The 26,340-nt window shown below is 34.4% G+C and overlaps 1 pseudogene; it reads left to right on the top strand.

The window, feature by feature from the left end:
* The first annotated feature begins 213 nt into the window (after positions 1 to 213).
* The window catches only part of LOC102958376, a 38,619-nt pseudogene continuing 12,492 nt past the window's right edge, over positions 214 to 26,340 (top strand).

Genomic DNA, 26,340 nt, shown 5'->3' with positions numbered 1-26,340 from the left:
ATGGAACCAAACTTGGTTATTTTTGGTAACCAATTCTGAACTCCTTCATATGTTTAGGAAGTTAACCACTTCACAAAATGTAGTGCTCGAAAGAGTTTGCCTTCAACTACGGAAGCAATAAAGACCACATGCTTATTTTTTAGGCCTCTCTTGCTTAGCAAGTCACACCCAGATTTCCAGGCTTTGAATTGAAATACTTTAATAAAAAGCAACATGGAGGATGGTGAATCAACTCTGAGTCAGCAGCAGAAGCGACGTCTCATTTCTAGAACTAGCAGTTGTAGTAGAAGCTGCAGTTTCCATTGTCCAATGCTGGTTCTGTCTACGGTGGATCCCAACACAGGTGCTCAGTAGCAGTGGAAGTGATGTGCTCACCCAATGGTTTTGAAGCTTAATTTTTACTTCAGCTGTGATTTTAAGGCCTCTTTTGTTTCCCTCTGTTTTCCAAGCCTGGTTCTCCAGTTTTTCCTGCATCACTGTGAGTATATGAACTGCTTTTGCACTTAAATCTGTTTGAACCAGTCTCTGTTTGCAGTCAAGAACTGTGACAGAGAAAGAACACATTCAGTAAAGTGGAGAAGAGATTTTCTTCAGAGGAATATATTTAGGCTTTACAGATAAGAGATTTGGAAGCATGTGAGCTGGCTCCAGCATAGCGTTGCTTAGAATTGCAAAGATGTCCTTTATGATATCCATAAAATTTAGTAAAATACAGCTTCAAATACTAGCTCTAATTTCTGAAAGGTTCGCAGATATTTTGGTTACTTATGGAGAACATAGCTGTGGGATTAATGAGGAAATTGTCAATTTTCTGAGGAATGATACCATTGGAAAAGCCTGTTCATAGGACAATCATCTGATGTATAAGAAAGGACTGCAGAAACCCCCCAACCATTATAGCAATGTGGCTTTATTCCTAATGGATGTAACCTGATGATATTAGGTGTGATATAATTCAACAATTATGCCTTCAGTCACAACTACCTAGGAAGCTTGGTGATTCTCCACAGCGGGTGTTAAGGTGCCTACATCTCTCAGCATTGAGAGATTTGTGTCTGTTTTGAAACGCCTAAAGAAGGCTCCACTGAACAGCCAGCTTTCAAATTCTCTGTCTGTAACTACAGTGTCTGAACAAATTATTATTCTGATGAAAAATATGTAGACATGAAAGAAAACCACCCTTGGTAAATACAGAGTGCATAGGTTTGAGAGAGAGAGAGAGAGAGAGAGAGAGAGAGACCAATAGCATAACAAAAGTGTAAGTCACATATCTTTAAATTATCAAACAGAAAGTAAATTCTACCATTATAAGTCCGAAGATTTACTTGTTATAGGTTTGCTTTGAGCTAGTGCTCTCAGGTCGGGGGGGTGGGGTGGGGTGTGGGGAATGAAATTTAATGAGAAAAACTTAAAAAGAAGCAAGAATTAGACACTCCAGCAGAAATGTGACACAGTAAATTAGCACTTACTATACGCCAGACACTTCTAAGTGTTTTAAAGTGTGTCTTTTTTTGTATGCTTATTTGTTTTTGAGATAGAGAGAATGAGAGGGGAAGAGAGAGAGGGAGACACAGAATCGGAAGCAAGCTCCAGGCTCAGCACTGTCAGCACAGAGCTGGCATGGAGCTCAAATTTGTGAACCATGACATCTTGACCTGAGCCAAAGTCGGACGCCTAACTGACTGAGCCACCTAGGCACTCCTCTTAAGTGTTTTAGACATACTAATTTATTGAATCCTCACAAAATCCTGTGAGATATACAGTTATTATCTTTAATTTCTGGATATTGAATCTGAGGCATAAAGATATTGAGTAGCTTGTCCAAGGACATACAGCTAGTAAAGGAGAGCTGGTATGTAAGTTAGTGATCTAATTCTAGAGTTTACACTTGACCACTATGTGTAGGACCATAGAAAAACACGAAAAATTTGTAGAAAATTAGGATACAGGATGAGCACAGATATAGAAGAGCCATTTTCAAGGCAATTCAATAAGGCATGAGTCAAAGCACATAAATGTGGTGGCCAAAATTCCACGAGAAATTATATAGGTCGCCTTCAAAATGAAGCATAAATACATCACAGAAGGTGTCATTTAGTATATAATGCAGCTAGCTGGTAAAAAACAGTCGGCTCTGGAGTTTCCTATTGAGCATAGCTTCACACAATATAGGAAAAACATCACTGTTACAACACGCAAACAATTGGCATAAGGCAGATTATAAAATACACACACACACACACACAGTAATTCCAGAAGTGCTACTTGGTGGAATTAGAGTCATAAGAACATGACATAAATGAAGTCATGCTATGGGAACTTTTGTTAATTTATTCGCTAAGTATTGTTGGAGAAACCACTGTGTTTCAAACATTTGAGATTTCTCAGTGAACTAATAAAATAAAAAGCCCTGAATTTGTAGACTTATAGTTTAATAGTTCAATAAGGGACAATAGAGAACCAACAGCATATGTAGTATGCCACAAGGTGATTTTTATGGGGGAAAAATACAGCTAATGGTAAGGGAAACTGGGTATTCCGGGGTTGAGATAATCGTTGGATTTTTTTTTAAAGCACTGTTTGAGCAAATGTTAAAGATGATAGATTTAGCCATAAAAATGACAAAATTTTGTGGCACTTACAGCACCACAAGACCCTACAGCAGGGGAGACTTATGTGTTCAAGGAACAGCAAGACATTCAGTGCAGCAAAGTGATTTGGGGAAGAATACTGGAAATAAACTCTGCAAAATGATGGAGGACTGGGTCATGTAGGGCCTTGTAGGCTATTTATGGACTTAACCGTTTACTCTTAAATGTATGGGTGACATTGCAGGATTTTGATTAGAAGAGGCATATGATTGGATTAAGATTTTTAAAGGACCATTCTGACAGTTGTGTTGACTAAAGAATGGGTGGTAGGGAGAAGCAAAGATAGAAACAGACATTGCAACTAGGGATTCATTGTACTAGTTTAGGAAAGAGACGATCACGGCTGCGACCAAGGTGATTGTAGTGGATATATACTCAGTAAAAGGGTGCTGGAAAGAGTGATAAATAATATAGGTAGAAAACAAAATAAGTGTGTTATCCTGGAAAACAAGTGAAGAAAGACGTTAAGGAAGAGGGAATGAACAACTGCACCAAATGTTGCTGGTAGCTCAAAGAAAATAAGGTCCAAAAACTGATCATTGGATTCAACAATGTGAGGAACATTGATTTTTGTAATAAAAGCAACTGGTTGGAGTACCAGGAGTGAAAGCTGGAGAATGGATTAAAGACAGTATGGACAAAGATGAATTGAAGATAACATATGTGGACAACTCTTTTGAGGAGCAAAATCAAATGGTAGCTTATAAAGATATGTGTGATCGATGGGGAACATGGTGGTTCAGTTAACTGACCATCCAAATCATGATTTTGGCTCAGGTCATGATCCTAACTAAGGTTGTGGAATTGAGCCCTGTGTCGGGATCAACGCTGAGTGTGGAGCCTGCTTAAGATTCTTTTTTTTTCATCTCCCTCAGCCCCTTTCCCCCCACTCTCCTCTCTCTCTTTCTCTAAAACAAAAAAATTAAAAAACTAAAAAAGAAATTTAAGATATGTGTGATCAAAAGAAAGGTGTTTTTTTTTCTTTTTTTTTTCAATGTAAGAAGTGATTGATCCAGTAAAATATACATTTTGTTGTAGCAGAGAGAAGGAGGAAAAATTGCCAGAGGCAATATTCTTAGGTAAGTGAGGCAGGGTAGATTTAGTGCCATAGAGAAATTACAATGATATAGGATCATGTAGAATTCATCCTTGGTAATAGTCAGAAAGAAAGAATATGCAGTTCTGACAATGAATGGCAGGGAGATATGGCATTGAGAGATGATGGAAGTTCCCATTTAATTGCTTCAAATTCATAATGAAGTAAGAAGGAATGCCCTTAAACTAAAAATACATGCTTCAGCATGTGTGGGTGGTAGTGTTTGCACACATGTATATTTGGGGGCAGAAAAGGGGAAACATAATTTTGGTGGTACATTTTATTAATTTTTGTGAACACACAGTCTGATAGAATAAAAAATTCCTGAGCACTAAAATATGATAGCTTATTTTCCTAGCAATATTAGAACATATGGAAGCCTGGTCCATGAAATGTGAATCAGAGAATGAAAACTTTGTTTGGTAATTTGAAATCCTCAACCTTCAATATGTTTTCGAAACCAGTCCAAGGGAGATTATTTCTACTGTGTTTATAATAACTCAGTTTGGGCTATATTTCAAACTAAATCCAAAATGTTTCCTTTGGCTCACTTACATATCAATAATTTTTATAGTTTTTATCACATGTTTTTATGCTATCTATAAAAGTGTGACATATTTCTGTTTGCATCTGGATTTTAGGTAGTATGCATGTGTGTAGATAAAGAACTGAGAAATCAATAGATTCTGAGCACTTTATGGTAGGGAGTATTATCACTTATGGCAAGCAATCATTATAAAGTTGAAAATGATGAACTGTCCCTATAGTTCAGATTTGCCAACATAAAATCAAATATTCTTGGAAATGATAGAGCTATTAGAAAGTATTGACAGAAACTGATGAAGAAAGCATTCGACCTACCATGATGGGGGTTTGTGTATTTCAATATTGAAAACATTTAAATAATAGACTTTCAGAGTCTTCTTCATTCAATAATATATTCCCATGTATTTGTAACATGCATTTTTAGAAAAGTTATTGATTTCAGTTTACCTATAATCTAAAACTAAATTTATTCAAGAAAAAATATGTCAACACCTTATACACGTGAGATACCCAACCATACCAAATCTTCACATTTCTTGATTTTGCGTTAAATAATTTGAGTGTGTGTATGTGCATACATGTGTGTATGTGCATATATAAGTGTCTAAATTACTTTCAATTAGCAACCTGGCACACCGAAATGAGCCTTATTAACGTTAAATGCAGATGGACATTTGACAGGGGCAATTTGAGCTAAAGACAATAAATAATAGATTTGAAAGAATTGTGCTCTTCACCCATTCGTTCAATAAATGAAGAATTATTCATGGGGTACTTAAAGAATACCAGGTCCAGTGACGGGTAGTGGGGGTATTAAAAGGAATAACAACAATCAATCTCTCACCTCAAAGAAAATGCATTCTAACACCAGCAGCCCTAGGCTAAACCAATTTTCCAACTATTTTCTTTAGCTGCAGAATTTCAAATTACTGAATGTGAATGTTCTGCACAGGTCATGCACTCACCAATCTTTTCTTGGCACCACACTGTCTATGCTTTTATACTTAGCTTGACCCAGACATTTATGTAGCTTGTCTAATCTTTATATATACAATTGTACACTTGTACCTTACAAACAATGGTATTATATATGAATACATGATTGTAGTCATAAATTGTATTTGAGTGCCATGTTACAGTTTGCAGGTCCTATTTGTTTGTAAGTATTAGGGCTTCTGCACACACTAACAATACGTACTCTTTAAATTCAAAGTCAATTGAAAAATGGACACACATGTACAAGAGTGAGACATCAAAGTGAAACTAGATTACAAAAGATGGCTTTATGTTCAATAAGTACAGTTTTCTTTTCTTGAATTAAAATTTACCTTGAGGTCAAAGGAAGCACATCTGGCACCTATAGACCTCTTCTAAAGGTCTTCTTGTTAGATCCTGGGACAGAACACAGACCTAATTGTTCTCATTAAACTCATCATTGAATAAATCATTTCACATCCTTTGGCCATGATGGGGAATAAGGAGTAGGGGCAGGGTCAAAGTTCTCCCCAGCACTGGATATAGAACCTCCTTAGACCTGGGCAAGTGAGCCCCGATTCAGGCCCTGGGCCTTCAGCAGCCTGCTGCTTTGGAAATGTCTACATCCCCTCAGGTTAATAGGACCAACCAGACCACATTGGCTATGGCCCTGCAAATGTAGGGACAACCGTACTACAGAACGGGTCCATGTCTCCCTACTACAGACCAAAGAAGGAATACAAGGAGAGTTAACTTGTGGACAACTGTGTTTTTCTTATATGCTTCTCACAGCAATCTGATGAGGTAGCCAATTTTAACCTAATGTTGCACATGGATACACAGAAATTCAACACTTTCATTGAACCAGTAAGAGCTGTGCAAAGTCACATATCCTTGTGTCAGAGCCGCATTCGATATTTTGATGTGGTCTTTCTATCATAACTCAATTTTAAAAAATAAAAGCTCTGTGTTTAGGTTTTGAGGCAAAACAGAGACCAAATCTTTACTGAAAGAATATTTGCAGTAGATGCAGCATTCTGTGACACTTGCACATAGCTCGGGAGCGATTTTTTTTGTTGCCTTAGTTCATATAACTTCAAATGAATTGTTGTAATGGCAGTTATTCCATACAGTTAAGGAAAGTCAAAAACAGTTTGGAAATCTTATTGACTATTAAAATATTTAAATATATTTAGTTTAATTTAGTGCTGTTTTGTTTTAGTGTAAATAAGATTGAAAATAAGGAGTTGCTTAGTATTCAGTTAACAGATTGATCAATTTGTCCTTTTGGTGTTTTTCAAATCCTGCTTCCTAAGCACCAGCAGCTAAATCTTTAAAGTAGAATAAATGTTTTCAGATTTCTCCAAATGGATCCAGAGATCTCTGTTATAATGTCTAACATAGATTTCCCCCAATCGCATCAAGAGATCTTTCTCTCCCTTTATCTCTGTCTATATATATCTCACTACTGTTGCCCATGAGACATAGGTTTACGATGCTAATATCACTAACAGCAAACAAATTTAGACACCTTTTATAAAGAGCATTGTTTTTTCTATGGTCTATAGTAGACTATGATGTGGTGTCTCACCTTTTTTAAATCCATGTGCCTTTTTGATAAGCCTTAAAATTGAATTGCATACCACGCATGAATACTGTGGCATTTCACGACATATTATGCACTATGACTAAAAGCCAACCAAAGCAGTGTAGGTAATAAAAATACCTTTTATGACCACACATCACAGCAAAATGTTTTTTATGTTCTTGGTGCAGGGAAATCCCCCACCTATCACCCCACACCAAAATTGATTGTCTCAATAGGTACAAACTTTCAGCCTCTACAGTTGAGAATAATTGATATATAGCCACAAGAAGCTTATCATTTATTTTGCTATAGAAAACAAAAATCTCAAACCATACAAGACCATTGTGCAGTCATAATCAAGCTGTATTCCATCTCCTGACTTCCTTTACAGACAGTGGTTTGTGTCCATCTCCCCTACACTTACTGTACTACAGCCACCCTCACATACTTTCTCTTGTGTAAACTGACCAAGCTGATTCCTGCCCTGATCTCAATGCTATTTCTTCTATCTAGAAATATCATGCCTCCAATTTTTGTAGAATAGACTCCTTTCTGTCATTCCCATTTTAGGTGACATATAAACTCCTCAGAGAGGGTTTCTCTGATCATGTGATGGTTTCCCTTAGTATTTTATTTTCTTCTTAGCACTTCTCACAGCCTTGGATTTTTCTCTTTGTTTATTGTCTCTTTCAAGCTTCATCCCACTTTAGGGTATAAATACTTTGAGAATACAAGTCTCAAAAGTGTTATTCAATGTTGCAAGCCTTCTCTCTCTTTTTTTTTCAATATATGAAATTTATTGTCAAATTGGTTTCCATACAACACCCAGTGCTCATCCCAAAAGGTGCCCTCCTCAATACCCATCACCCACCCTCCCCCCCTCCCACCACCCATCAACCCTCAGTTTGTTCTCAGTTTTTAAGAGTCTCTTATGCTTTGCAAGCCTTCTCTTTAGAACAGTCTGCCACTCAACGAGTACTCCAAGCATATCTGGTGAGAAATGGTGAGGGAAAGAATAAAGAAAAATCGTACAATACAGCCTATGATCATACAACATTGGTTTCTACATAAATAAATCCATGTGAATATGCTGATGCCTACTATTTTCTTAATGTTTTCTATTATATCACATTTGTTTTCCACAAATCTTATGCAATTGAGATATGCAAATGTATAACCAACAGTGAATAATTTGAAGAATGGGAATGTTTAAGGGATTGTCTTTAAAAATAAACATTCTGGGGCACCTTGGTGTCTCAGTTCGTTAAGCATCTGACTCCCGATTTCGGCTCAGGTCATGATCTCACAGTCCTGAGATTGAGCCCCGCGTCAGGCTCTGAGATGACAGCACACAGCTTGCTTGGAATTCACTCTCCCTTTCTCTTTCTACCCCTCCCCACTGTTTGTGCTCTCTCTCTCCTAAAATAAATATATAAACAGTTAAAATTTTTAAAAAGTAAATATAAAAATATAAACAAACCTTCCATTTGCACCTCCATAGTCTTTTGATCTGCACTGTACCTTCAATTTTCTTTTTGGATATGTTAGTCATTTTGGAATTGCTATTTCCCCAAAAAATTATTAGTGCTAAAATGTTTTTGAAAGAACAATATTCTAGAATACTTTCTACTGGCAAGTTTCTATCTTTACACCATCTACTAATATATCTTAAAAATAACTCAATATTAATTTAAAGATATCTTCTGTATTCTATTTTATAATTGTATAATACTCTATTGTGTTGAGGTACCCTACTTTATTTGGCTAACCCCTCAAGCATGAATATTTACCTTTTTTCCATTTTTTAAATAAATGTTTTATTTTACAGCAGTAGATCTAGATTTATAAAAAGATTGCAAAGATAGTATAGAGAGTTCCTATATACCACACACCCAAGTTTTGCTCCTTATTAACATCTCATATTAATATGTTACATTTGGATTTTAGACATACTTACAAGTGTTGGTGGTGTCTCATTTATATTTAAATTTATCTTCTCACATGCAATTTTCTATCTGTATATTCTATGTGGTGGACTGTCTGGTTTTTTGCCCATTTTTAATTAGGTTATCTGTTTTCTTACTGTTCAGTTAAAAAAATGTTTTATATAGTTTGGAACCGAGTCCTTTATCAGATATGTGCTTTACAAATATTTTGTCCCAGTCTGCGGCCTACATTTTCATCCTATTTCCAGTGTCTTTTGCAGATAAGACTCTTTTATTTTATATTTATTAAATTAATAACTTCAATTATTTTTACGTATCATGCTTTTGTTCTTACATATAGTAACTCATGACCAAACCCAAGGTCTCATAAATTTTCCCCTCTTTTATTATAGAAGATTTATAGTTTTGCATTTTATATTTAGGTCTATTTTTTATTTTTATGTGTGTGTGAAGGTTGTAAGTTCTGTATACAGTTTCATTTATTTTCATATGCATGTCCAATTTTCCTAGGACTATTTGTTGAAAAGAATGTAATTTCCCCACTGATGTGCCTTTTCTCTTTTTTCAAATACTAGTTTATTGTATTTGTGAGAATATGTTTCTATGTTTTCTATTCTGTTGAATTGATCTATGTGTTTATTTCTTCATCAATAAATATCACAGTCTTGATTACTGTAGTCATATGTTATGTCTTGAAATCAGGTAGTGTAAGTCTTCAACTTTGTTCTTCTTCACTGTTATTTTGTCTATTCTACGTCTTTGTCTCTCCATACAAATCTTAGAATCAATTTGTTGATATCTGCAAAATACCTTGTTGAAATTTTTATGGAAAATTCATTGAATGTACTGATTAAGATGGGAAGAAATTCACATCTTAAAAATTATTGAGTCTTCCAATTCATAAACATAGAATGTCTCTCCATTTACTTCAAACTTCTTTGGTTTATTTCATAAGCACTGTATAGTTTTTCATATATAGATTCTCTATGTATTTGGTTAGATTTGTGCTTACTTTTTGAGGCCACAATAAATGGTATTTTCTTTTAATTTTCAATTACAATAATTCATTGATGGTATACAGGAAAATAATTTGTATATTAACTTTGTATCTTAAAACCCTGCTATACCTGCTTATTAGTTCCAGGAATATTCTTCTGACTTTTGGGAAGAAGAGTGATTGTTTCAGAATATCCAATGGGAGGCACCTGGGTGGTTCAGTCAGTTAAGTGTCTGAGTTTGGCTCAGATCATGGTCTCACGGCTTGTGGGTTTGAGCCCCGTGTTGGGCTCTGTGCTGACAGATCAGACCCTAGAGCCTGCTTCAGATTCTGTGTCTCCCTCTGTCTCTGTCCTCCTCCACTCATGCTCTTTCTCTCTCAAAAATAAATAATAAAACATTAAAAATTAAAAAAAAAGAATATCCAATGGATATTTTTTAAGGAAGTTTTATTTCTTCTTTTCTAGTCACACACACAAACATATGTATACATACATATACATGCATTTCTTTTCCTTGTCTTATTGAAATAGCTGGAACTTTACATACAAGGTTAAATAGTACTGTATTGTAAACAATACATTTATAGAAGAGGATTAATTGGTTAAAGGATAAATGTATATATAGAATTATTAAATATTGCCAGTTCGTGAACAGATGATTTACAAAGAAAGCTATATATTTGGCCTGTAAACATAAGAAAAGAGGCTAGACCTAACTTGTAATACAAGTAATTCAAAACTAAACTGACATACCTTTCATATCTATCAGACTGGAGGGGGGGACAACAAAACCACAAACAAAACCAAAAATCATGTGATTTAATATCCAGTTGGCAAAGCTTTAAGGAAACAAGCATTCTCATAAAAAATAAAAATAAGTACATAAATAAGAAAATTTAGTAGACTTGGCACACAATGTTTCATTAGTTTCAGGTGTACAAAATAGTGATTTAACAACTTTATATGTCACACTATGCTCACCAAACATTTCCAGACATTTCAGTTAGGACCATTTTGGTCCAACCTCTATAGAGATATATTTGACAATAAGCCTAAATATTTTAGACTTAAATCTTCTCAATTTTCTTTCTGTTTCATTCCAGGATAATCTTCCTAAACTTTTCTCTGATTACTTTATATCTAGTTATTTTAACTTCCACTAACCACTAAGAGTAAAAAGTCATGGAATAAAGAAATACTCATAATATGAGAACTGTGAACTTTCTCTGGAAATTTGTTTTATATAGTGATAGCTTTTGAGTTTTTGGGATACCCCTGACCTAATCTTCAGATTCGCTTAGATTTAGGTCTATTGTAATTAAAATGTTGCTGTTTGTGAATGATTTCTTTATCTGTCCTGAAACAGACAAAACCTTGATGGAGCTGCAGCAGAAATTTTTGTCTAAATAGTTGTATCTCAGAATCCCCAGGGTGAATGAACTGACTCTGGGAAGTTTAAATTTATTTGATGGATGTAATTAGTAATATATAGCCTCTGAAAGTTAGGAAAGATTTCTTTCAATTCAGGAATAATTTGACTTCTATCATACTAAAATATAGGATGAGGTGATGGTAAAAATATAAGTTGTGTAACTAAGATTAAACACTTTTGTCACTTCCTAGCTGCATACTCTTAGAAAATATGTTAATCATCCTGAATTTCAGTTTCTTCACTGTAAAAGAGAGAATCACAATTCATTCCTTTAACTCATCAAAAGGTATTCATTTACTGAACAAGCAAGGATAAAAATACCAGGATATTTTGGAAAATTAAATAGTGTGAAAACACACAGCACATTTTCTGGAATATACTAGGTACTCAATAAATGTTCATCTCCTTATTTGTTTCTTTTTAAAACATTATTTAAATTCCAGTTAGTTAACTTACAGCGTAATATTAATTTCAGGTTTACAATATAGTGATTCAACATGTCCATGCAACACCCAGTGCTCATCACAAGTACACTCCTTAATCTTTCCATCACCCATTTCACCCATCCCACCCAACCACCTCCCTTCTGGTAACCAACCATTAGTTTGTTCTCTCTCATTAAGAGTCTGTTTCTTGGGCGCCTGGGTGGCTCAGTCGGTTGAGCGTCCAACTTCAGCTCAGGTCAGGATCTCGCAGTCCGTGAGTTCGAGCCCCACGTCGGGCTCTGGGCTGATGGCTCAGAGCCTGGAGCCTGCTTCCGATCCTGTGTCTCCCTCTCTCTCTGCCCCTCCCCCATTCATGCTCTGTCTCTCTCTGTCTCAAAAATAAATAAACATTAAAAAAAAATTAAAAAAAAAAGAGTCTGTTTCTTGGTTTGCCTCTGTGTGTGTGTGTGTGTGTGTGTGTGTGTCTCTCTCTCTCTCTTTTTGTTTTGTCCTTTTCCTCATTTGCTTTGTTTCTTAAATTCCACATATGAGTGAAATCACATGGTGTTTGTCTTTCTCTGACTGAATTATGTCACTTAGCAAAATACTCCCTAGTTCCATCCATGTCATTGCAAATGGCAAGATTTCCTTCTATTTTACAATTGAGTGATATTCAATTTACAATTGAGTAATATTACAAATGAGTAATACAATTGACTAATATTTATATGTATATATATGTGTGTACATATATATGTATATGTGTATATGTATATATGTATATATATATATATAAAATCAGTCAATGGACATGTGGGCTATTTCCATAATTTACTCATATATAATTTTAAATTGATTCAGGTCATTTATTTTTGCTTCTCTGCCACCTCGTGGCTTTAATAATATTTTTACATAAAACTTACTCATGCCAAAGTTAAATGACATCTGGTACTCCTAAAATATTGGTAATTGTCTGTTTAAGAGTAACTGATAAATAAAATTATAAATTTATGCACATTCAGACTCATTACCCTTTAGTATGGATGTTTTAAGTGAAGTACAATATTGTATTTCAAATTTTAACTTTCTCAATATTTAAATGAAGATTTTTCCAGTCCAATTTTTTTTACACTGAATATCAAGCAACTTCTAATTTCAATTTTATGATTTTTCCAGTGAGTGTGATTATTTTTTGTGCAAATGTACCCAGAGGAAATGTTTTTTTTTTTAATTACGGGTAAGGGGCGCTTGGGTGGCTCAGTCAGTTAAGTGTCCGACTTCGGCTCAGGTCATGATCTCACGGTTGGTGGGTTTGTGCCCCATGTTCAGGCTCCGTGCTGATGGCTCAGAGCCCAGAGCCTACTTCAGATTCTGTGTCTCCCTCTCTCTCTGCCCTTCCCCTGCTCATGCTCTGTCTCTGTCTCAAAAATAAACATTAAAACTTTAAATAAATAAAAAATAATGGGTAAAGAAAAGAGTCATAGCAATACATAGAAAGACCCATTTAAATATATGCAGTGAATTACTCTTTGTACCATTTAATTAACTTAGAATTTCATAAATACTAAAATTGTAACTGCATTCATATGAATGTATTAACCTTCAGGAGTATGTACAGGTGCTTAATTTGTACTTAGCAAGATATAAATATCAAATTAGGTGTCGATTAATTGATTAAAATATCTTAGTTTTTGAGTAGCTATTTTAAATTTGACATTCAATAAACACCTATCAGAAGCAGATGACGTTTGATCCTCATTTCTCCACCTATTTTCAGTCTTAAATTTTATTTACCATTTATTAAACTCCTAATATGTGTCAGGTGCCATCTATTGCTCTCATTCTTCCCTAAGAAACATTTCTCTACTTTTAACTCCTACCAGTTAGGATCAATTCTGCTTCTATAGGTTTATTTCTTCCTTCAGCTAGCCTGAATGAGATAGTCCCAGGAATGTTTCATGTAAATAAAGTTGGCAATTTTTTCTAATATCTTCGACCTTTATTTCTTAGATCCTAATTTATATCTACTTGATTCTAATTTACCTGACTCTATTTCATCATCTTTCTATCACTCAGTGTTAAATTAAATCATCCATTGTGATATATTTCATGATTATATTGGTTTTAATCATTAATAATTAATCACTCGTAACTTTTTTCATGGAAATGATTTGTCAGTGATCCTTTCTTGCTTCCTGTAATGATAATTTATCCACTGATATTCCATGGTTAGATATATAAAACATAAAAAGGTCAGGAAGCTTCTCAGTTTGGTTCAAAATTTATAATTCTTTTCTTAATGAATATTATGTGTTTATATAAGACCTACTGTTTAAATTAAAGGTAATATTATTCAAAGTTAAATGAAGTACTAACATGTATCAAGTGTTCTAGATCTCAAAATGAGACTAAGCATACATTATTCTTCAGATTGATACAAAAACAATTTGGATTAGTTATTTAAACAATACACTTTTATGATATGAATGGAAATAGAATAGTAATAACTCATCACCTAGCCTTTCTCTTCCCAGGAATCCCACATTCTTGTGTTGCTTATACCCCACCTTAATTGCTTATTTATCCAGGTCTCTTGCTCAGTATCAAAAATGCAGTCCTCAGCAGACAAAGGTTAAGATGTGTAAAGTGATTTATTTTTAAATTGGATACCATGGAAATATCTCACATATTATTCAAGAAAACCCATTTCAGTGATGCAATCTTGTATTTTGGATGATCTTGATGCACATATTTGAATAAAATACATAGGAGGCACCCATTTAAAACTCTGGTTTATACTGTGGTTATAGCTAACATGACATTGTATCAATTAATCTTCCAACTTCCAAAGTTCCCAACTGCAAATCCACAATCAAAAAAATGCATGTCTGCAACATAATTGGATTCTTCTACAAACACAAGTGTATGCTCATTCCTCTGGGACCAGTTAAAGGTGATTTTTGACTGCTAAAGTCATTTTCTACTCTCCTACTTGGACTAAAGATCACTTAAAATTCTTCTTTATAAATATTGATGGAGCTATTTTTATTATGATCCAATTTAATATTGAAGTATACAACAGGAGTATCTATTGGGGCTAGAATGAAGATATATTTTTGTTACAAAGAATTTACAGAATACAACAGCACACATTCAATCATATTTAGGGAAGTGAGAAAAGGATTACTTAAAGAAATCTTCATAATTACATTTGGCAGTTTCTCCTCAGTTCTATAGTCAAATCTGAAAAATGTTAATTTGCCTAACTTTACTTAGTTTGCTATTAAGCCAATCCTGTTATCTACTCTGTCTAGACAGAAGAATTTAAAGACTTCCCATTCTTAATTTGACACAAGAAATAGAATTTATTAAAAAGTGAGAGTAAAACCATAGAAAGATGATTATATATCTAAGGCATATACAAATAAATATCTTAGCTTTTTCCTTTTTTCAATATTACTAAATGTTGCAAAATTACATAGATTTATAAATATTGGACATTTACAATCTCTTATACATTCCTTTAATAAACAATATTAAAGAATGAAGATATAGGAAAATAATTGCAGCAGTTATGCTAGAGAAGGATTATTATCCTTAATACATGAGTCCTTGAATTTTTATAACCAGTCACTTTCTTCCCATTAAAAAGTTGAATAAATCTAAAAAAATATATTGGTGGGAGAAAAAAAATTGTCAGCAAACAGCAAAATATGCTTATACCTACCAGAAAACAATCAAGAATAGAGATTTCATGTTATTTTTATCAATCAAATTGACAAAATTTTGTCTTCTATTAATAGTTGATAGGTTTGTGCAGAGATAGAAATTTTTACATACTGGTAGTAAGTCTTCTGGCAATAAGAAGAATACATACATATATATATATATATATATATATATATATATGTTTTCGGGGTTTTTTTGGTTTTTTTTTTTTTTTGAGAGAGAGAGAGAGAGAGAGAGAGACAGACAGAATATAAAGCAGGCGCCAGGCTCTGAGCTGTCAGCACAGACAGAGCCCAACGTGGGGCTCGAACTCACAAACTGTGAGTCATGACCTGAGCTAAAGTCAGATGCTTAACTGACTCAGCCACCCGGATGTCCCTATATATTTGTGTTTTTTTAATATAGATAGAATTTTTCATAATAGTGAAAAAGTTAGGAGCATTACACATACCTAACACTAGGAGTTTTGCTTGATTAGCTATGGTGCAATTATATGATGCATATCACGTAGCCATTTAAAAGTAAATATTTAAAGACTTTAATGGTATAAAAATTGTTACATTATAATAGTCACAAGGCAGATCATAGAACTACAAATGATATGTTATCCTAATTTTTCTATTAGTTACATGGAATTCAAATAAAATATCAGGAAGGGAATTCACCAAAATTCTAATACTGGTTTTCTTTTTGGTGGATCTGCATGTTTTTAATTTACATATGTATTTGTCAGTATTTTCAACAATGAAATAATATTATATAAAATTTAAAAATGTGAATATTCTTAACAGTGAAAGAAAAACTATTTTAGTTATGTATTGACAATATCATTTTTCTATATTTTAAATAGCAATTTATTCAACATATAATTATGCCAAAGTTAAAATTTTGCTTATTAATAAAAATAATTTACCTTTTTAAAAATTTTAATTCCACTGTAATTAATATAAAATTTTAGATTAGTTTCATGTGTACAGTATAGTGATTCAACAATTCCATACATTACTCAGTGCTCAAGATAACTATACTGTTAATTCCCTTCACCTATTTCACCCATCACCCCACCCACCTCCCCTGTGGTACTATATGTTTATTCTTTATAGTTAAGGTCTGTTTTTTGGTTTGGCTTTTTTTCCCTTTATTCACTTGTTTTATTTTTTAAATTCCACATATTACTGAAATCATGTGGCATCTTTTTCTGACTGACTTATTTCAGTTAGCATGATACTTTCTAGATCCACCCATGTTGTTGCAAATGACAAGATTTCATCCTTTTTATAATTGAATAATATTCCAGATCTTGATCCATTCACCTTTATCCATTCATCTGTCAAAGATCTGGAGAAAAAGAACCCCTTGTTCACTGTTGGTAGGAATGAAAAAAATAGTTTATTTTTCAAATGTATAAAATATCCTGTGTGTGTATATATACGTATGTATGTATATGTGTATGTATATATATATGTATATGTGTGTGTGTGTGTGTGTGTGTGTGTGTATCCAGAACATGGATGGAATCAGTTTGCTTTATACTTCTCCAGAATTCAGGAGATATGCATAACTCAGGTTCATGTTTATTTCAGGACACCAATGACTGATGGCATTGCTTTATTTGTCACCACAGATCTCAGCTGTCCAAATTTACCAGTTGGGATATCTGCTTGGACCATATTGGCATTTGAACTTAAAATCTGTACTGGCCAAAATAATATCATGCAGTAGTGACATGTCGTTAACAAGACTGATCTTTACATTATCAAGTTTATGATGTTCTAAGATTTCTAATTCTTAAAATATTGTAACTATCTGTGTGTGTTTCTTAAGGCAGAAGTTATTTATTTATTCCTATTTGTGGTAAAGCTACTCAGAAAGATAGTAAAATAAGAAAATGAATTGAAAATGTATGTTAGCGAGAAATTCTGTTTTCTTATATGAAATGAAATTTGAGGTTACAATTAAGCACTGAAATATTTCTTCACAGAACACTTACATGTGCATCACAGCATATTTTGCTTTCTCTATCTTATTTACTTGCCACAGTTTATTATAATCCTATTCAAAGTAAGTGAATTGGCTTATGGACTCAAATCTATACCTGACATATATTTTTACATGTAAAATTGTTTGAGTGTTTTATAACTTACAATACTTTTACAATTTGATATAAACAAAGAGCACTTTTCCAAAAAGCCATATAGGTAAACTAGGTCACAAAAAAAATAAAGGAATTGTAAAAACATTTCAGCTTGAAGCACACTGATCTCCTTTGCCCTAGTCTACTCTTCTCTTTCCATGTCTCACTGCATGAATTCCTCTCTGATGGACAGCATGCATATGCAACCTAGGGTGTAGAAGCTTAAGACAAGCTAAAGTCATTCATCATCTCTGAATGCCTGGATGACTATATGCAGAGACATTTTGTGTTCAACAGAATTACACTGGAAACTTTGGTTGAGCACATATTTGTTTCATTGTCAGATCTGTATACTGAGTCCTTCAAATAGGATACATTTCCTTGTGTCTGCTGCTATGTTACATAAAATCAACAAAGAGTAACTAGGTTGCATTTTCTTGCTCCACCCCGCCCTCCTGAAGAATTGCTTTCATGAAATTCCTTATCAGTCCAAATGGAAGAAAATGCTGTAAGATTTGCCCAGGAAGCAAAGCCCCATTGCAGCTATGCCAAAGCAATGTTAGCACAGAATTTAAAGAACAACTGTTCTTCCTCCAAGAACATATTTAATCTTATGATCACGGTAAAATGTGTAAATGATCACAATACCCTCTTTTATGGGCATTTCTAACAAGCTTCAAGCCAAATTCATGGTCCATTAAAGCGTGAAGGTAAATGTCATGGATATCTTCAATTAATTATTGACTCATCTCTGTCCTTACCCTACCTTTTCTTTCTGCTTTTTTCCTATCTTATGAGATGTAAGTATAGATACAGATTCTTGAATCCTTACAAGTTATTGAACTTTCTTTGTGAAGCAATCTTATCATAAACAAATATACATGGAGCATAAAACTAACCAATATCACATGAAGTCGTATGTGTGTATGGTATGAGTTTAAATTAGTAAACTTATTTTCATAGAGTAGTTTAGGTTCACAACAAAATTTGAGCAGAAATTACAGAGAGTTCGCATATACTCCTGTATCCCTCCCTTCCCCCACTTTGCCAACGACTTCCTCTACTATTGACATTGAGCACCACAATGGTATATTTATTACATTCAATTAACACATTATCACTCAAAGCCTATAGTTTACATCGGAATTCACTCTGGTATGGTACATTCGATAGATTTTGACAAAAGTATAACGATATATATCCACCATTGTACTACTATACAGAATAGCTTCACTGCCATAGAATCGTTGTTCTCTACCTGTTCGTTCTTCTTTCCCCTTTCCTAACTCCTAGTAATCCTTGAACTTTTCATTGTCTGCATAACTTTGTCTTTTTCAGAAGGTCATAATTGGAATCATATAGCATGTACCCTTTTCAGAGTGTCTTCTTTCAGTTAATAATATGCAAGTAAGTTTCTTTAGCGTCTTTTTAGCGCTAAAAATATTCCATTGTCTGTATGCACCACTGTTTATTCATTTATCTACTGAAGGGCATCTTAATTGTTTTCAAGTATTAGCAATCATGAATAAAACTACTATAAATATCTGTGGGCATTTTAATGTAGACCATAAATCTTCTCTATTGAGTGAATTCCAAAGAGCATGATTGCTGGATCAATAGTATGTTTAGTTTTGTAAGAAACCACCTAACTGTCTTTCCAAAGTGGCTGTACCATTATGCATTCTCACCAAAAGTGAATGAAAATTCCTAATGTTCCATATTCTCAGTGTTTATTGTTGTCAGTGTTCTGGATTTTGCCATTCTAATAGATGTGTAGAGATTTCTCACTATTGTTTTAATTTGCACTTCCCTATAGCAAACAATTTGGAGCATCTTTTCATATGCTCTCTTGCTATCTGTATATCTTTTTTGATGAGGTATCTGTTCAGGTCTTTGGGCCATATTTAAACACTTCTCTGTTGTTTTTTCATTGAGTGTTAAAAGTTTTCTGTATATTTTGGATCATAGTCCTTTTAAGATATATATCCTTTGCAAATATTTTATCCTACTCTGTGGCCTGTCTTTGCATTTTTATTTTTTCAATTTGTTGTTTATTTAAATTTCAGTTAGCTAACATATAGTGTAGTATTAGTTTCTGGTGTAGAATTTAGTGATTCAACACTTACATACAATACCCGGTGCTCAACACAAATGCTCTCCTTAATATCCATCACCTATTTAACCCATCCTTCCTCCCAATTCCCCTCTAGTAAGTATCAGTTCTTCTCTATAGCTAAGAATCTGTTTCTTGGTTTTCCTCTCTGTTTTTTTTTTCCCCTATGTTCATTTGTTTTGTTTCTTAAATTCCACATATGAGTGAAATCATATGGCATTTGTCTTTCTCTCATGGACTTATTTCATTTAGCATACGACTTTCTAGCTCCATCCATGTCATTGCAAATGACAAGATTTCATTCATTTTGATGGCCGACTAATAGCATTCATCAGTCGATGGACATTTGGGTTCTTTCTGTAATTTGGCTATTGTAGATAGTGCTGCAAGAAAAGTTAGGGTGCATGTATCCCTTTGAATTAGTATTTTTGTATTCTTTGGGTAAATACCTATCACTGCAATTGCTACATCATAGTGTAATTCTATTTTTAACTTTTTGAAGAACCTCCAAACTGTTTTCCAGAGTGGCTGCAACAGTTTGCATTCCCATCAACAACATAAGGACATTCCCCTTTCTCCACCTCCTCATCAACACCTATTGTTTCTTGTATTACTTATTTCAGCCATTTTGACAGGAGCGAGGTGACATCTCATTCTAGTTTTGATTTATATTTCCCTGATGATGGGTGATGATGAATATCCTTTCATGTCTCTGTTAGCTGTCTGTGTTTTCTTTAGAAAAATGTCTATTCATGTCTCCTTCCCATTTTTAATTGGATTATTTGTTTTTCGGGTGTTTAGTTTTATATGTTATTTATACATCTCTTTCTTTCTTTCTTTCTTTCCCTTGTTTTACTCTTTTTTCTCTGTCTTCAAATCCTCATTCTTTTTAACATTATCCCCCGACCCTGAAAATATTAAATATTTCTTTAACCTCAGACCCAAAATATCCAACATAAGAGACAGTCATCCAGCCTCCATCCAGATATCCACAGATAATGGAACCAATTTGTTGTAAACTGAAACTGTCACTAATTGCCACCCTCAATACCATGAAACTTCTCCAGCCAATTATCTGATACATCTCAGAATGGCCCTCTGTTTCCACTTGCTCAAGCCAGAAAGCAATGAATCTCCTTTAACTGCATCGTCTCCATCAACAGCCTCATTTTCAATTTGTTGTTAAGTACTGACAATTTAAACTCAGAAATAGTTATTGAATTTATTGTCTTCTCTCCAACATAATTATTTCTTCTCTGAATCAAGCAGAATTCTCCCAATTTATCCCACTACCTCCAATTGTGTCTTCTTTCTGGATATTATCCACGCTGCATAGTGAAATTTCTAAAATGCAAATTACAGTTCATTGCTTTCTGGATAAAATCCAGTATCTTTGCATAACCAATATGTCCTCTTACATCCTCCCACATTGCCTCACTTTCATAATATTGAAATTGCTTTCTAAATGGTGTCCTTTTCTCCATGAAGCAATCTCGCATTTGCCAGAAAATTCCTAATAAAACCTTGTATCATCGAGTTATTTTGTATTGCCTGTATTAAAGTTCATACTCAGCTTTTACACCTTCCACAGCCTATTATTTTTATTAATCCCTTCTTTTCTCCTGATACCACATTATAAGTGATCTTTTGTTCTACTGGTCTATTCAGTACCCTCCTTACACCCTCACTTTTCTAAGACTTTTACCTTGCATAGAATTTCTTCCATATTGTTCTCTACTTCTATTCATAAGATTAATGGCAAAGACTAATCTTTCACACTCATATTCTCATGGCTTCCTGCCACCCATATCATGTAAGTTTTATTTTTTCTCTAAGGTTTGTAACAAGTAAACAAAAATTAACTATCTCAGTTCTTGTCTTTTATTTGAATGCATAGATCTATGCATCCAGAATGGCAGATGGAAAGCTTTTGGGGAGTTTGAGTGTGTCTACAAGCTATGGCTATAAAACACTGAAAACAGACTTTTGAACACCATACATCTATTTTCTTTATAAATTTTAAATCTTCTTCACTCACAGCCATCTCCCCATTCCCTCCTTAAACCTATGAAATATTTACCTTTACTACTTGTTACCAATATACCACACTTGCATATCAATTACACTACATTTTAAAATAACTTGTATTTTTCACTTGATTATTTATCTCTCTCAAAACTAACGACAATTTGAAATAAACATGTCCCTCAAGAGTCTAGTGAAGTATAACCAATAATATATTTTTAAAGAAAGAATTTCTCTGAAAACTCATATTTTATTTAAAATTTATATAAATTTTGCATCCTGTTCTATATAAAGATGGTTTGTTATATCATATAAAGGTATAAATCACTTACTAAAGAAAGATAAAGCAAGCAACCAAAACTATCCTTAGTTTCTCTGCCTATATTTTTTATCAGTAGCTGATGTGGTTTCATTAATCTATCATTTGTTTCTCTAGTTATTTCCTCTCCTCTGCTTTATTGCCATAATATTACAACATACCTTTATGAAATACGAGAATACAAATGGGAGCTATTTAAATTTTGCTGCAAATAATAGTCCATGTGTTATTTCTTGGTCATTCTCATATAAAAACAGCAAGACTTACAGTCAAGGTAGTCCACAATGATAAAAATAACTTTAAAATAAATATCTAAGTACATTCAGTGCTTTTTATAATAAATAATACATATTACTGATTTATTTATTATAATTGTGACAGCAATGTTATCTTTATTGAAAAGCCTACTGTTGTGGATTTGTGGCATAATATTGTGTTTTGCATATATAATGATTTCAAGTTTAATGTTAATGATTAGAATAAATAATTCACTAATATCGATCTTTGATATTATAAACTTCTTATTTTTAATCACTAATCCATGTTTCCAACTAAAGCATAATTAAAACATGATTATGTTTTTTATTTTTTAATATATGAAATTTATTGTCAAATTGGTTTCCATACAAAACCCAGTGCTCATCCCAAAAGGTGCCCTCCTCAATACCCATCACCCACCCTACCCTCCCTCCCACCACCCATCAACCCTCAGTTTGTTCTCAGTTTTTAACAGTCTCCTATGCTTTGGCTCTCTCCCAGTCTAACCTCTTTTTTTTTTTTTTTCCTTCCCCTCCCCCATGGGTTTCTGTTAAGTTTCTCAGGATCCACATAAGAGTGAAACCATATGGTATCTTTCTCTGTATGGCTTATTTCACTTAGCATCACACTTTCCAGTTCCATCCACGTTGCTACAAAAGGCCATATTCCATTCTTTCTCATTGCCACGTAGTATTCCATTGTGTATATAAACCACAATTTCCTTATCCATTCATCAGTTGATGGACATTTAGGCTCTTTCCATAATTTGGCTATTGTTGAGAGTGCTGCTATAAACATTGAGGTACAAGTACCCCTATGCATCAGTACTCCTATATCCCTTGCATAAATTCCTAGCAGTGCTATTGCTGGGTCATAGGGTAGGTCTATTTTTAATTTTCTGAGGAACCTCCACACTGCTTTCCAGAGCGGCTGCACCAATTTGCATTCCCACCAACAGTGCAAGAGGGTTCCCGTTTCTCCACATCCTCTCCAGCATCTATAGTCTCCTGATTTGTTCATTTTGGCCACTCTGACTGGCGTGAGGTGGTATCTGAGTGTGGTTTTGATTTGTATTTCCCTGATAAGGAGCGACGTTGAACATCTTTTCATGTGCCTGTTGGCCATCCGGATGTCTTCTTTAGAGAAGTGTCTATTCATGTTTTCTGCCCATTTCTTCACTGGGTTATTTGTTTTTCGGGTGTGGAGTTTGGTGAGCTCTTTATAGATTTTGGATACTAGCCCTTTGTCCGATGTGTCATTTGCAAATATCTTTTCCCATTCCGTTGGTTGCCTTTTAGTTTTGTTGGTTGTTTCCTTTGCTGTGCAGAAGCTTTTTATCTTCATAAGGTCCCAGTAATTCACTTTTGCTTTTAATTCCCTTGCCTTTGGGGGTGTGTCGAGTAAGAGATTGCTACGGCTGAGGTCAGAGAGGTCTTTTCCTGCTTTCTCCTCTAAGGTTTTGATGGTTTCCTGTCTCACATTCAGGTCCTTTATCCATTTTGAGTTTATTTTTGTGAATGGTGTGAGAAAGTGGTCTAGTTTCAACCTTCTGCATGTTGCTGTCCAGTTCTCCCAGCACCATTTGTTAAAGAGACTGTCTTTTTTCCATTGGATGTTCTTTCCTGCTTTGTCAAAGATGAGTTGGCCATACGTTTGTGGGTCTAGTTCTGGGGTTTCTATTCTATTCCATTGGTCTATGTGTCTGTTTTTGTGCCAATACCATGCTGTCTTGATGATGACAGCTTTGTAGTAGAGGCTAAAGTCTGGGATTGTGATGCCTCCTGCTTTGGTCTTCTTCTTCAATATTACTTTGGCTATTCGGGGCCTTTTGTGGTTCCATATGAATTTTAGGATTGCTTGTTCTAGTTTCGAGAAGAATGCTGGTGCAATTTTGATTGGGATTGCATTAAATGTGTAGATAGCTTTGGGTAGTATTGACATTTTGACAATATTTATTCTTCCAATCCATGAGCAGGGAATGTCTTTCCATTTCTTTATATCTTTTTCAATTACCTGCATAAGCTTTCTATAGTTTTCAGCATACAGATCTTTTACATCTTTGGTTAGATTTATTCCTAGGTATTTTATGCTTCTTGGTGCAATTGTGAATGGGATCAGTTTCTTTATTTGTCTTTCTGTTGCTTCATTGTTAGTGTATAAGAATGCAACTGATTTCTGTACATTGATTTTGTATCTTGCAACTTTGCTGAATTCATGTATAAGTTCTAGCAGACTTTTGGTGGAGTCTATTGGATTTTCCATGTATAATATCATGTCATCTGCAAAAAGCGAAAGCTTGACTTCATCTTTGCCAATTCTGATGCCTTTGATTTCCTTTTGTTGTCTGATTGCTGATGCTAGAACTTCCAGCACTATGTTAAACAACAGCAATGAGAGTGGGCATCCCTGCCGTGTTCCTGATCTCAGGGAAAAAGCTCTCAGTTTTTCTCCATTGAGGATGATGTTAGCTGTGGGATTTTCATAAATGGCTTTTATGATCTTTAAGTATGTTCCTTCTATCCCGACCTTCTCAAGGGTTTTTATTAAGAAAGGGTGCTGGATTTTGTCAAAGGCCTTTTCTGCATCGATTGACAGGATCATATGGTTCTTCTCTTTTTTTTTTATTAATGTGATGTATCACGTTGATTGATTTGCAAATGTTGAACCAGCCCTGCATCCCAGGAATGAATCCCACTTGATCATGGTGAATAATTCTTTTTATATGCCGTTGAATTCGATTTGCTAGTATCTTATTGAGAATTTTTGCATCCATGTTCATCAGGGATATTGGCCTGTAGTTCTCTTTTTTTACTGGGTCTCTGTCTGGTTTAGGAATCAAAGTAATACTGGCTTCATAGAATGAGTCTGGAAGTTTTCCTTCCCTTTCTATTTCTTGGAATAGCTTGAGAAGGATAGGTATTATCTCTGCTTTAAACGTCTGGTAGAACTCCCCTGGGAAGCCATCTGGTCCTGGACTCTTATTTGTTGGGAGATTTTTGATAACCGATTCAATTTCTTCGCTTGTTATGGGTCTGTTTAAGCTTTCTATTTCCTCCTGATTGAGTTTTGGAAGAGTGTGGGTGTTTAGGAATTTGTCCATTTCTTCCAGGTTGTCCAATTTGTTGGCATATAATTTTTCATAGTATTCCCTGATAATTATTTGTATCTCTGAGGGATTGGTTGTAATAATTCCATTTTCATTCATGATTTTATCTATTTGGGTCATCTCCCTTTTCTTTTTGAGAAGCCTGGCTAGAGGTTTGTCAATTGTGTTTATTTTTTCAAAAAAACAACTCTTGGTTTCGTTGATCTGCTCTACAGCTTTTTTTAGATTCTATATTGTTTATTTCTGCTCTGATCTTTATTATTTCTCTTCTTCTGCTGGGTTTAGGCTGCCTTTGCTGTTCTGCTTCTATTTCCTTTAGGTGTGCTGTTAGATTTTGTATTTGGGATTTTTCTTGTTTCTTGAGATAGGCCTGGATTGCAATGTATTTTCCTCTCAGGACCGCCTTCGCTGCGTCCCAAAGCGTTCGGATTGTTGTATTTTCATTTTCATTTGTTTCCATATATTTTTAAATTTCTTCTCTAATTGCCTGGTTGACCCACTCATTCATTAGTAGGGTGTTCTTTAACCTCCATGCTTTTGGAAGTTTTCCAGACTTTTTCCTGTGGTTGATTTCAAGCTTCATAGCATTGTGGTCTGAAAGTATGCATGGTATGATCTCAATTCTTGTACACTTATGAAGGGCTGTTTTGTGACCCAGTATATGATCTATCTTGGAGAATGTTCCATGTGCACTCGAGAAGAAAGTATATTCTGTTGCTTTGGGATGCAGAGTTCTAAATATATCTGTCAAGTCCATCTGATCCAATGTATCATTCAGGGCCCTTGTTTCTTTATTGACTGTGTGTCTAGATGATCTATCCATTTCTGTAAGTGGGGTGTTAAAGTCCCCTGCAATGACCACATTCTTATCCATAAGGTTGCTTATGTTTATGAGTAATTGTTTTATATATTTGGGGGCTCCGGTATTCAGCACATAGACATTTATAATTGTTAGCTCTTCCTGATGGATAGACCCTGTAATTATTACATAATGCCCTT

The sequence above is a fragment of the Panthera tigris genome, chromosome C2 (genome assembly GCF_018350195.1).
Source record: "Panthera tigris isolate Pti1 chromosome C2, P.tigris_Pti1_mat1.1, whole genome shotgun sequence".
In the NCBI taxonomy this organism is placed as follows: domain Eukaryota; kingdom Metazoa; phylum Chordata; class Mammalia; order Carnivora; family Felidae; genus Panthera; species Panthera tigris.
This window is presented reverse-complemented; position numbering and strand designations above follow the sequence as displayed.